Raw genomic sequence first — 12,454 nt, 5'->3', positions numbered from 1 at the left:
GACAAACAGATGTGTCTTGAGACAAAAAAGCGATCGTGGGAACTTCTTTGTTTGGAAATGTGAACAAATAGGTTTTTTTCTGGGAGCGAACTAAGCAACGGTGCACGGTTAATGTATGCATGAACTTTTGCGGTAGCGGCTGCTTTAATCTAGTCATTGGAGTTTTCCCCCCCTTCATGCAAACGAGGCCTAATGAAAAATCTCATTTCATGCCTTGTACCAACCTGTTCCTTTCACACCTACGCATTTAGATCAGTTTCTTTCCACCTCTGTTCCTCCATTCGTCATTCATTGATCCCAGCATTGTTGACCAAGCTCAGTGTGAATAATGCATTCTGTGTTCTGAGAGAGGCCAGACACGAATTAAGATGCTGCATGGGCGGGCGGTGAGGGAGGAGGAGGGGTGGGGAGGGTTGAGGGCTTCACGCCTTACTTATTTCTTTCACTGATCTGTTGCTCCTGGCACTTTCTCCATCATCAAGTTCATGCATACACACACGGGGCATGCAATACATGTTTATTTAGAAGTATGTGTGTATTTTGCACACACACAGTACACATTGAAGGCATCCTTTGTTGCAGTCTCTGACCACTCAACCATAAACGTATTGCTCATGGCCTCTTGTACTGCCTAATAGACACAATTACTGCACAGTCCTGTTGGAGACCTCCATGGAGGTCGTGGCGGTGATTTTTTGTAGATATGCGAGTGCTGCAGTCAGTTCGCATTGCGGCCATTAAAACTATTTTCATTTATGGAGAAAATTATCGACATGGATTCAGAAATACTGGTTGACATTTTTTGCATTATAGTGAAAGTTGAGCTCATGGAAGCTCACAGAATAGCCCGGATAGGAACGATTACCCGGACGCCGCAAGCTCACCTCAAAGCATTCACTAATTGTTCAATCAGACTGCTCTGATGTAATCTCTATTCTGGTCACGGCGTTATATATAGAAGGTTTCGATAATGATTGCTGTGTGTCAGCATTTAGATCATCGGTGTCAAACACAAGGCCCGAGGGCCAGATACGGCCCACCACATCATTTTATGTGGCCCACAAAGACAAATTGTGTATCAACTTCATGTGTCAATACTAAAATTACAAATTGTCTTTTCTCCATTTTTTATTGCCTTATCTTTTTAAAATATTTGAAGTTTTTACTCGTCTCTGATTCCAAAACTATGTAGCCCGTGATAAAAATTAGTTTGACACCTCTGGTTTAGATCCTCAATAAATTTCTTTCCGTCATTTTGGCTTGGCAACAGCATCGACTCTAAATGCAATTCTGAATTATAAGTCGTAGTGTTTGTGTGTCATCCTGGCATGAACGCCGGGCAACAATTGCTGCACGGCAAAGCCAAGGCCAAGACCGAGAGGTGCTTTTTCCGGCGCGCCATCAGTTGTTGCAGTAAACAACATCGCTATACAGCTGCCCATGTGTGCGCACACTTTGTCATTCCATTTAAGACACTCTCACTTTGAGGTTGACCTTGGCGAAATGAGTTTACATAAGCTTAAAAATCTTTCTGGGCAACAGAGTGCTACTAGTATTGAACAAATGGAATGCACTACATTGTGATGGAAAACATGGAAGAATCTTAAGTGTGTAGTCACACTTGCACCCTTAAATTGATTTTATTCCAACTCCAGCCAATTCATTCTCATATATGTTCACCCCAAATAACTTTAGAACAAAATTCGCACGAGCATCGACAAGTCAGGTGCACTGATATTTTCCACATTTCAGATGGCATGGAAAAAAAAAAACATTAGACCACTGATGTAACTGACGTGTCTTTAGTTTAGCATGTCAACATTTGTGAGTTTTTTTTTTTTTTTTTTTTTTTTAAAAAGTCTAATAGCAGCACATTTTTCACCACAGGAGTAACCGTAATGTGTTTGGGGTTTTGCTTTTTAAGTGCACTCGGCAATTTGCTGGTGTATTGTACCCTGCTATCTTGTTCCCATTTATCAGTAAATGTCGGTTTGGCTCCATTTTGTGTCTCTTTCTTTGCTTGGCACTCACTTGTCCATCCAACAAACCTTCCTGTTTACAGTTCTATGACCAACAAGAGTAGGCAATTACATTACATGGTTTCTCGTGACATTTTTTTTGTGCTCTTGGACATTTTAATGTGTCATTGCAAATTCAACTAAGGTGGATTCCAACCCAGCAAATGATCCTTACAAGAGAAAACCATCCTCAGCAGAATAAAGGCTACTTTGTATGCCAGGAATCGAGACGACAATTTGACTGACTGAAAAATGGACTCTGGTGTTTGTCAGAGGAACGGCGCCCATTTAACTCAGTTGTCCTGGCAAGAGATAAAACATCAGCGTGGCGATAGACCATTACGCCGTTATGGACTTTGATACGGCGTCACTTAAAGAGTCATTACATGGCAGGCGCATACGGCCCTTGTGCACACACATCCCCGCGAACCCTAAACAAGCAATCGGGAGTAAAAATGGCCTTGTGCTTCTTGTCTTTGAGTGGCTTATGGCTATTCAAACAATCTAGAGGGTGCTATTATTCTCACAGTGCACGCCATATTCACTTCACATTACGACTTTCTGTCTCAGTTGTGAAAAATGACTCGAGCTTAACTTCAGTGAGCTCCAATAACCTACACACTACCTCCCACTATCTCTTTGCTTTATCGTTGCTCTTTCTGTCTCTCTGCAGGACTTGGGCGTCCAGCTGCCAGTGAGATGTGATTCCCTGGGCGTTCATATCACTTTGACAAAGCAAAGTGTGCTATAACAGGTAAGAATGTGACAGTGTATGTTGATCACATTGTTTTTCTCCGAAGAATTCAAATGGAAGGCTAAGCACTACCTTTCTGGACTAATTGCTCTAGCAGCAATTATGTGATTAACTGCAAATAACTGCTAAAAGGTCCTAGCACATCACAAACATGACACACAATGCTGCATTCGAAAAGCAAAATTTTGCTATGCTTTATTAAGCTGGTGCAGTTTAGCTGAGGTAATATTTTCTTAACATCCATTAAAAGAAGATAATTGTTTTTTTTTTTTCCTTTTCAGGTACCGGTAGTCATAAAAAAAAAACAATCAACCAAAAAAGTTTCTCGTAATTGTAGTTTCATACTACCTTGTACGAAATCTTGCAAAATAATTGTGTTACTAATGACAGACTACACTCGCAAAATTAGCTTTTTCAAGCAGTTAAAAAAAAGTGCCAAAGTGAAACTTTTGCCATTATAAAACCTTGATCAACTATAGGTCAAATAAACAAATGTCTATCTGAATGTAATGGCATGTCTTCCTTTTAAGCATTTTAATTGCCCTCACTGAGTTTTGCCATTAGTGGAGGTCTGCATGGATTTAGATTGTGAACTAATCGAGAAGGAAAAACAGTTGCAAGCAAATAGCATACTCCATTTTCAAAATGCAATAAATCAGAATTGATCATTATGGATTATTCTCCAGTCATTTACAGTACAGGCAGTGTTTGAAGTTGCTTTTTGGTCATTATCAATCATTAAAAGTAAGTTAACTCCAGTTAAATATTCAAACGATCAAACTCTCTAAACCCTCTGGTATTTTTAATAAAGAATGACAAGGTCATAATAATTTCATCTCAGTGGCAGATGCAAAACACATATTTGATAAAATGCTGCCAATATTCAGGAGCATTTTCATTGAATTCAAAACTTTGTATGACTGACAATCGACAAAGGCACAACTTCAAAAGCCTTCGACTTGAGCTTCCATTATATTTTATAATTGCATGTACAAAAATAATACATAATTTTATTCTGTGTGGCAGCAGGTTGAGCACCAAGTATGGCCATCCATCATCTTATTAAACTCTACTGAGATGATGGGTTTCCAAACACAGCAGAGGCCGGCCGGGGGCATAGTCACAAAAAAATATACTCATGCACCTGATGTGCCGATTTTTATTTTTTTTTTTGCACAGAAGCTACTGTATGCACGATGATATTTTTTTTAAGGAGCCAAATTTGACCCATTGTTCTCTCTCGGGATCTCTGGGCTCCATCTGTGCCAGAAAGTGCACTAATTGGCCCGACAAATGTGCCCTCTCAGACTGGTAATGCAATCAGATGTGACACTGTGATGATGTGAGAGTACACAAAATAGCATGCAATGTGCAGAGCTTGTAACATACAATAAAAAAATAATCTATTTTGGGCGAGAAAATGAGAGTTGCTTCGCTCTCATCTTCATAAAGCAACTTTGACAAAATAATATATAAGTAAAATAAGAACAGAGTTGAACAAGTCTAACAACAAAACAACACAGACGCTGCACCATGTGGAGCTCAGACAGCCAGGCAATAAATGTTCATTAGTTGTTAACTTTTTAGAAGTAACTCAGCCCATATGATAATTGCTGACAGATGTTTCAGGCGCCTGTTTGCAGATGTTGTTATGCTGGCTTGGAAATTACCACGTTGATCACGTCCCGCGTAAAGGCCACGCTTCTCAATGTGACCACATGGCGGATAGAGAAGCATCATCGAGTGCGAACGTTGCACAACACAACGCGGCGTCGCTATCGGATTCATTTCAGTCAGCCCGCTGTGGCTTGAAGGCATCAAGAGGAGTTAAAGCGCAAAAGCGGGCCTTCATCTGTCCATGAAGCCACTCAGTGCAACTTATTTACAGTGCATTTACAAGCTGAGCGGGGCTTGTAAAATGTCAGATTTACGAGCGCCTTTTTAATTAGAAATACTGTCTTCTCGAGCCGGCCTGATGAATTGTACGTTCAATTTATTGACGGTAGAGAGGGCTGCTGGTCCTGGGTATCGGCATGCAGCCTTAACATCCTGATTACCATGTTTTTGTACTAAAAGGAGAAATAGGTCACATCTTTCATGTATTAAAAAAAAAAACATGACATTTTATTTCGGTTGTTATTACTCAAGGTCAATAGAATTCATACGAGTCAAAACAGGTTTTGCAAGTTTTTGTGTTATGTTACTTGACTTATAGGGTTTTATTTTTTTATATCATGGTCACTTTTTGAAAGTTAATATTTTTCATACAGAACTCTATACAGTGCAGTACAACCACATTAATTAAGACCGTATTTTGCGGACTATAAGGCGCACCTAAAAACCTAAAGCTTTCTCTAAAGCCAACAGTGCGCCTTATAGTCCGGTGCGCCTTATATATGGACCAAATTCCAAATTTAAACTGGCCCAAAGCATTGTCATGAAATCAATCATAAGTAGCCCGCTGAAGACTATGAATCACGAATCAAAAAGACTATGGATCATTATTTTGTGATTATCAAGTAATTTGATGCATTTGAAGTTGAAATAAAAAAGATAAAATGGAGAATGTTTTGATTTGGATTCAAAATCTGACACTGCGCCTTATACTCCGGTACGTCTTCTAGTCCGGAAAATACGGTATTCTCAAAATAATACCTCTGAAAACTGAACATTATTATAAAAACAGATTTCGCCCTGTCTTATGAATGGGATCATGCTAGTGTAGCTAATATTGTGTACCAGTGTCGGCATATGCCTTAATGAACTTCCTGTTCAGTGTGTCACCCCTAATGTTTCCCTTCCTGGCTCTCACATGAGTCAGTTCTTTTGAAATTCAATTCTGTGATACTAATGCTTCATTTTGCCAAGACAATGAAGCAAAGAAAGAACAACAGGAAAGGGGATATATCAGTCGTCATGTTGGGATTTGAGGCAGGCATGTGCTTCCCGTTAGGCATGGACAATTCCAAAAACTACATTTAATGCATTACCAGTCAGAGCCCACATTTTAAACACACATCGGTTTCATTCAGTAAATATACTCTGCGAATATGACAGCATTTATCACAAGGTGCAATATAAAAAGGAGATTTGCATTCATAACTCTAAATCTGACCTTGATGTGAGGAAAGGATTCAAAGACAAATTCGCTACGCTATCAAGTATGCAATTCCAAAACGCAACACAAAAAAGCTGCTTTAATTAGCCACAAAATATTTACTCACAATAAAGCATATAATAATAATAATCCCCCCAAAATGTTGCATTTCTACATTTAGTTTGCCCCCAAGTATACAACCAAAACGGCCCCCGACATTAAATAGAAAATCTGCAATTAAGGGATAATTCACTTTTTACTGGCACTGTCACCGAGGTATTAATTAACAATTTGTATATTATTGTGTTTTGCAGTGTTGCTCTGCTTCACACTGAGAACACTTTCTAATTAACCTAATGTTTTGGTCGGTGACTACACTGTACATTAGCATTTGTATGCTATTATAATTCAAAGGCCAGCTCTATCAGCCCTTACGCTCATTTTATTGGATCTCTCACACACACATGTAAATGCTTTTTTTGCTCCCCCGCCAACAGTCTCCATTAATACAAGCGTATTGTTCAAGCGTATGACCTTTGCCTTGAGTAGAGAGCCCTTTGTCCTAGAACAATGGAGTCCATATTGAAAACCCTGCCAGTCAATGCCGTCCCTCCAGCTGCTAGAGGAATCGCGCAGATTGTGCAGGGTCCAAGTTGAAGGCTTGGAGGAACGAACTTGTGGAGTGCCTGCATGTGTTTTTTTTTTTCCTTCTCTGTATTGTTTGTTTCTGTAAGATGCAAGCCTGTTCTCAAGAATCACCAGATGGGCTAGCACAATTAAAACCAGCCATATTCCCAAGTGTGCACATATGTGTGTGCTTGTGCACACACATGCGCGCAGCCAGCCATACACGCAAACACACTTAGAGAGCAGGACACAAAGCAGATGTCTCTGGAAAAACGAAACCTGATCGACACTCTGATGCGGTGGAAGTTTGAGTGTCCCAAGCAAAACAGAAGTCAGTCAATCAGTCACTCAATCAATAGATGTTTGTCTGGCTCTCTATCCACAACTAAGAAACAATTATGATGATTTACAGTATTTAGTGGAACTATCAAAGTCACCCTGAAGGTCAAAGAATTTGGAATTTAAACAAAAATTGCTCTTGCAGCTGTCATTTGAGCAAAGATTGTTTCCGGTACCGTACTGCTTTAGGGAAAATCGTCCTGGAAATTTAAAGTCATTCCGCTGACGTCAGCTGAATTCATTTTCACCAAAATACCGTAGTTTCCGCACTATAAGGCGCACCTTCAATGAATGGCCCATTTTAAAACTTTGTCCATATATAAGGCGCACCGGATTATAAGGCGCACCTTCAATGAATGGCCCATTTTAAAGCTTTGTCCATATATAAGATATATACATTTGGCTCGCGGGCCGGACTTTGGACATGCCTGCTGTAGTGGCTCAATATTGGTCCTTATATAAGGCGTACCAGATTATAAGGCGCACTATCGGCTTTTGAGAAAATTGGAGGTTTTTAGGTGCGCCTTACAGTGCAGAAAATACGGTAGTCGCTCCTACCACATACATTGACAGGCAGAAAAAAAAATGGCGGCTGGTGTGAATTGAGAAATAACGCCGTATTGTCAACCAAGTTAACACAGTATTGGCTGTTGTGTGATCAATCAGAGCGTGGCTGTCTGAGTCTTCTATCTCAACATTAGGCCTCGTTGGACTTGTATTGAACCGCAGTAACATATCGGCTCACAGGAAATGAGCTTGGGACTGAAAGGTCACACTTTGGAATCCGACTACTACTGTGGCTGTGAAAACCTCAGCTCTTGAAATCCCTCAACAACTATCATCGGGTCTTTGACCTCTCAGCGCTTAACCTTTAGTTGTTCCAGCTGAACGTCTTGGTGGCCAGCGGTGCGAGGGAGTGTCGGCTTTGCTGAGCAGCGCCCAGGTGCGACTGTGTTCAATGTGCAAAAGCCATCCAACCTTTTCCTTCCTCTCGAGCCCCCCACCTCCCCCTTTAGCCATTCATGCAATGAGCCGGCTTAAATGGGGTCTCATGACTTGGCAGCATGCAATCATGTTCTCTTTTGGCTTTTGAATCCACCTTTGAAAGAACAATAACTAAGAACTAGAGTGGGACCTCTTTCAATTTAAAGGTTTCATTGTTTCACAGCTGAAGCAAACAATGGCCTCCCTTTGCATTTCCTCTTGATAGAACCAGTTTGCAAGGCTAAGTAAGCTGCAGGTATTATTTGGATTTTTAAAACTCTGGATATGAGCATATTCAGGTTTTTTTCCGGTACTTGGCCTTGTGTAAACTGGTATATTATATTCCTTTATGAAAAGGTTATTGACCGCTTGTGAATATAGTGAATGAGTAGTCATTCAACAGTTCAAATTCTTTTGGCAAAATGGCTGGCACAAAATCTTTATGAAGTGGACAAGAAATATTTTAAGTTATAGTTTAGTTAATGTGCTTGCAATACGAGTGGAAAACTGTTAACATTTATCACATAGCATTTCAGAAACAATAAAATGTATCTATTTATTTATCTATTTATCTATCTATGTATCTGTTTATTAGTTTCTTTTTTATTGATCTATTTATTTATCCATTAATTTATTTATCTATCTATGTATCTATTAGTTTCTTTCTTTCTTTCTTTCTTTCTTTCTTTCTTTCTTTCTTTCTTTCTTTCTTTCTTTCTTTCTTTCTTATCGAGTCTGTTTTGGAGTACGTTTCGCAATAAACGCACAAAACAAAACCCACAAAAATAAATGCTGCATATCGTAATCAGTACATTTCAGTGGCAGGCAGGCCAACCTGTGTTGATCCTCAAAGCTTTTCTCACTACTGCTAGTATATGATCCTTAACAGCATCTTCGGAGTATCCTGTTGACTGTGCCAAAGATACTACCTGTCCCTTGTGGAGTCTTAATTTCCCTCTAAGGATCATGACAATGCACCGGCATAACACTCGCACACACACATACACATAAAGCACTTGCGGACACGAATAAGAGGTGACCTGAGTGCTCCTTCACGTATACACGCACACACACAGATACACACCCTTGACAAGAGGGAAATAGCCTTCAGAGATAGCTTTTGTCAACAACTTGGAAAAAGCGCATCTATTTAGCATCAGCGTATTCCTTGAAGGATACGCCATCTTATTTGTGAAGTGGCTGTGTGAAACAAAACAAGTGATGTCAGTTTGCCATGCTTGACTTTCTCCTCCTTTTCTGTTGCTCCCTTTTGGCTACTGACACTCAAATCATTTCAAATGTTTTGATGAGACTACAAGTACTTCTGAAATGACTGACAAAAGTTTGTATTTTATGTATTATGCTAAAATCTTGTGGATAAGTACACGCCTCATCCATACTTGACTCTCAATATCATTCACTCTTAGAAACTTGAATCTTTTCAGAACTTGTTCTGACTGGCAATCCGAGTGGAAGGCCTAGAGCGGCTCCCTCCCTGCATAAAAGATGTGTGGAGCGAGCAATGAAAGTTTGATCACAAATTCCCTGCACGATTAATCATTGATAAACGCAGAGTCTACATACAGTTACATCGCAATTCTCTTTCATATGGGCGGTCAGAATAAAGTAGTGTCGCGATACAGTACAGCATGTGCCCCTAGTCAAATAGTCAAAACTCAAACTCAGTCAAAAGCTCGTTGATGATAAGAGAAAAGCCAAAAAAAAGTACGTCTCCATTAGGGATGTCATACTCGAGTCCGAATCAACATGTTTTTTGTTTTTGTTTTCTTGGACTTGACTCCTTGGCATTATTTTTCAAAGTATCAAAACAGCCATCTGATTGGTTAACTTAACAGCTAGCGCCAAAGCACAAGTCTGTGGGTTCTAAAATTTGTTTTTACAAACAGAAAATACAGTAGGTGGGAATCAGGGACAACAAACCCTGCTGCGGCGATGCCTTCATGTTCATTCATTAGCTTTGAGTTTGCTGCTGTTTTGTGGGCGCCTCTCACTGTTTGGTGGTTTGTTGCTCTCGGTCTACTCCTTGTCGACTGTCATTAATAAAGGAACGTTGTTTTTTTAAATTATTCTTGTTTGTCTAGCATAGGGCCATCTAAAAAAAAAATGTTGAGCATAATGAAATTTTACTCTAACGCTGTGGTGGTGAGAATAGTATTTTTCTGTCTTGATGTTTACTCACCTGGACATGGACTTGAACCCGGACTTTACTTAAATTCATTCTGTGACTCAAACTCAAGTAGGATTTGATAAAGCTGGCCAATTTTGTATTAAATTGGGGAATAGTCCACGATAATACATTTAAAAGTATTAACCGGTATTATTGTTGTCAGCTTATTTTATTCTATACAGACTTGGTGACAGTAACTCTCCACTTTTCTAGCCAGTATTTTAGTTCTTGTTGTCAAAGCCTATTTGAAGAAATGCAAGTATATTTCCAGAGAAAAGAAATTGGTGCCCCTGTGTGACATGAAGAAAAAAGAATATGATGTACTGCACATACAGCATAATATGAAGCAAACAATAATCTCGTAAGAGTTGTCCTCCATCTGTCCCTTTGAATGACTATATTTTCAATGCCGGTGCCCCTTTACTGATTGGAATATATCAACACACGGGGGATATGAGACAGCAATAGGATCCAGACCTGGCGTGATTTGAATATGAAATGATTCAATTATTGATTTCAGTTATTTGGGTCTCGCGCCCTGAGGTGATATTGTAGCAGCGCAATCACCACGCTGACATTTAGCGTCCGTGTTTACCTTTACTGTCTCCGCTGATTGCCTCCAAATCGCTCGCCGTATGTCCTGCCGGAGCTCATTGTATCATCACTTTTGTGCTATTTAGGGAAAAAGTGATGGATGCGGCTTATCAAAAATGCAACAGTTTGTGCGCTCGGCGCTTGTGCGGAAAATAATAACATGCCCTCGCAATCATGGAAGGGTGATTGATACAGGAATGTAATTGAGCAATATTGAACATTGCAAGCCTAAAAAAAAGAAAGAAATGTGTGCCTGCTAGGAATGAAATAGGGTTTGAAGTTCTCACCTTGACAGTGATGGAGACGTGAACTTCGATCCCCGGATATGCCTGCAAGCTGTGCTCTTAAGCTCAGCTCCAGCTCTGCAGGGACAGTAAATGCCTCGATTTTTATCTGATAATATTCCAGGTACACCTCTGAATAACTGCTGCTGCGTCGCCTGGCTCCCTGTATACTTTGAAGAAAATCGCTTTTTCGCTTTCCATTCGTTTGCGCCGATAGACGTGAAAATGTAATATCTGACGAATGTGTTTGCTGACAAATATTCCCAATATCGTCGCGGACATCTGTCATGAGACATTTTATGCGCACGGTTGCGCTGAGCTGCACGGCTGTCAAAGTGACTCCAAAAGAGGTAGTTTTAATGTCACTCCACTAAATAGAAATGTTTTTTTCCTTGCATCCACTGGTGGATTTCATACTTATGAGTCAAGTTGACAATGTGGAAAATGAAAGCAGTCCTCCTAGGTGGATTCCGCCGTATTTCTGATGCCATTTTCTCAGCAGTTAGACAATCCAACGTTAAGTGGATGTTTTATACTAGCGTTGGTGTTCATGCATTATTGAATTATGAACAGGGCCCGGTCTGGTAAGGGCCTTTTTGAATAAATATTTCACTACCCTGATCTACCCAGTTTCTACCTGCTCTGTAATGTAAGTGGCAAGGGATGGGCCTGCAGTTCTCAAGCAAAAATTATTTCGCTTCTTAATTTAAACAGCGTAATCCGCATCTATAACTTAGAATTGCTGAATCGGAACAAATCTGTCACATTATTTCCTGGCAAAGTTAAAACATTGTTACTTTATCGAGGTCATCTGAATCTTTAGAAGTTTCATGGAAAGGGAGAACAATAGATTTAAGGAGCCGGAGGACAGGGGACATTTTTAATCTTCTTTGCAGAGCATCGGGCACTGGTGGATTGAAGGATGGCGGAGGCAGCAAGACAAAAAATAAAAGAGAATTAAGGTTGAGATACTGCAAGCTTATGTTGAATTTTGGGTTGGTATCGATCAGCTACCTCAGGGAGAGCACGGTGCAATGCTAGTGGGAGCATGTGACCATACTAGAATAAAGTGTAATTGCACATACACTACAGTAGGTGGCAGTAGTGTTCTCAGCAGGGAGAGATATTTTTTTTTATTTTTCAAAATCAAAATTTTCTTTTTCCCAGGTTGGTATAACAGAAAATAATAGAGAATTTAGATGACCATTATATTAAAATTGCAAGATTTCGACCCAAGATTGACGAGTACCATTTTTCAAAAGACAAGACGACGAAGATGGATGTGGTAGTGTTCAATTGAACAATAATGGAACTTTCAAGAATCAACAGTGTATGACGTGGACGGTCTTACTAGAAAAATGATTTCCAAGAAAATGGAGCAGGCGGCGGGCTATTTATACAACGACGGAAGCAACAATCACCGTGTAGTTAGCAAACCAAAGTTCGCATGAGAAAACACCAGGTGACAAAATGTTTATCACAAAAACATGATTTTTCATGCTTTGCAAGTTATTCACAAACATCATTTGTTACTCTTGTATATAATAATTAATTTAGCCACTATGGTGC

The 12,454-nt window shown here is 39.8% G+C and overlaps 2 protein-coding genes across 14 annotated transcripts in view; one reads left to right on the top strand and one right to left on the bottom strand.

The window, feature by feature from the left end:
- LOC148399406 (multiple PDZ domain protein) overlaps positions 1 to 12,454 on the bottom strand; it is a 150,665-nt gene that overhangs the window by 43,206 nt on the left and 95,005 nt on the right. The window lies entirely within an intron of this gene.
- adgrl3.1 (adhesion G protein-coupled receptor L3.1) overlaps positions 1 to 12,454 on the top strand; it is a 114,005-nt gene that overhangs the window by 11,761 nt on the left and 89,790 nt on the right. For all 13 annotated transcript variants that reach the window (XM_088373944.1, XM_088373943.1, XM_088373951.1 and 10 more), the window contains exon 2: positions 2,692 to 2,772. The gene's annotated coding sequence lies outside the window, so the exon portion shown is untranslated. The remainder of the gene's footprint in view (positions 1 to 2,691; positions 2,773 to 12,454) is intronic.

The sequence above is a fragment of the Syngnathus floridae genome, chromosome 4 (genome assembly GCF_059516105.1).
Source record: "Syngnathus floridae isolate MCC-2025c chromosome 4, RoL_Sflo_1.0, whole genome shotgun sequence".
Classification (NCBI taxonomy): Eukaryota; Metazoa; Chordata; class Actinopteri; order Syngnathiformes; family Syngnathidae; genus Syngnathus; species Syngnathus floridae.
The sequence above is the reverse complement of the archived record's forward strand: the minus strand, read 5'-3'. Positions and strand labels throughout refer to the sequence as shown.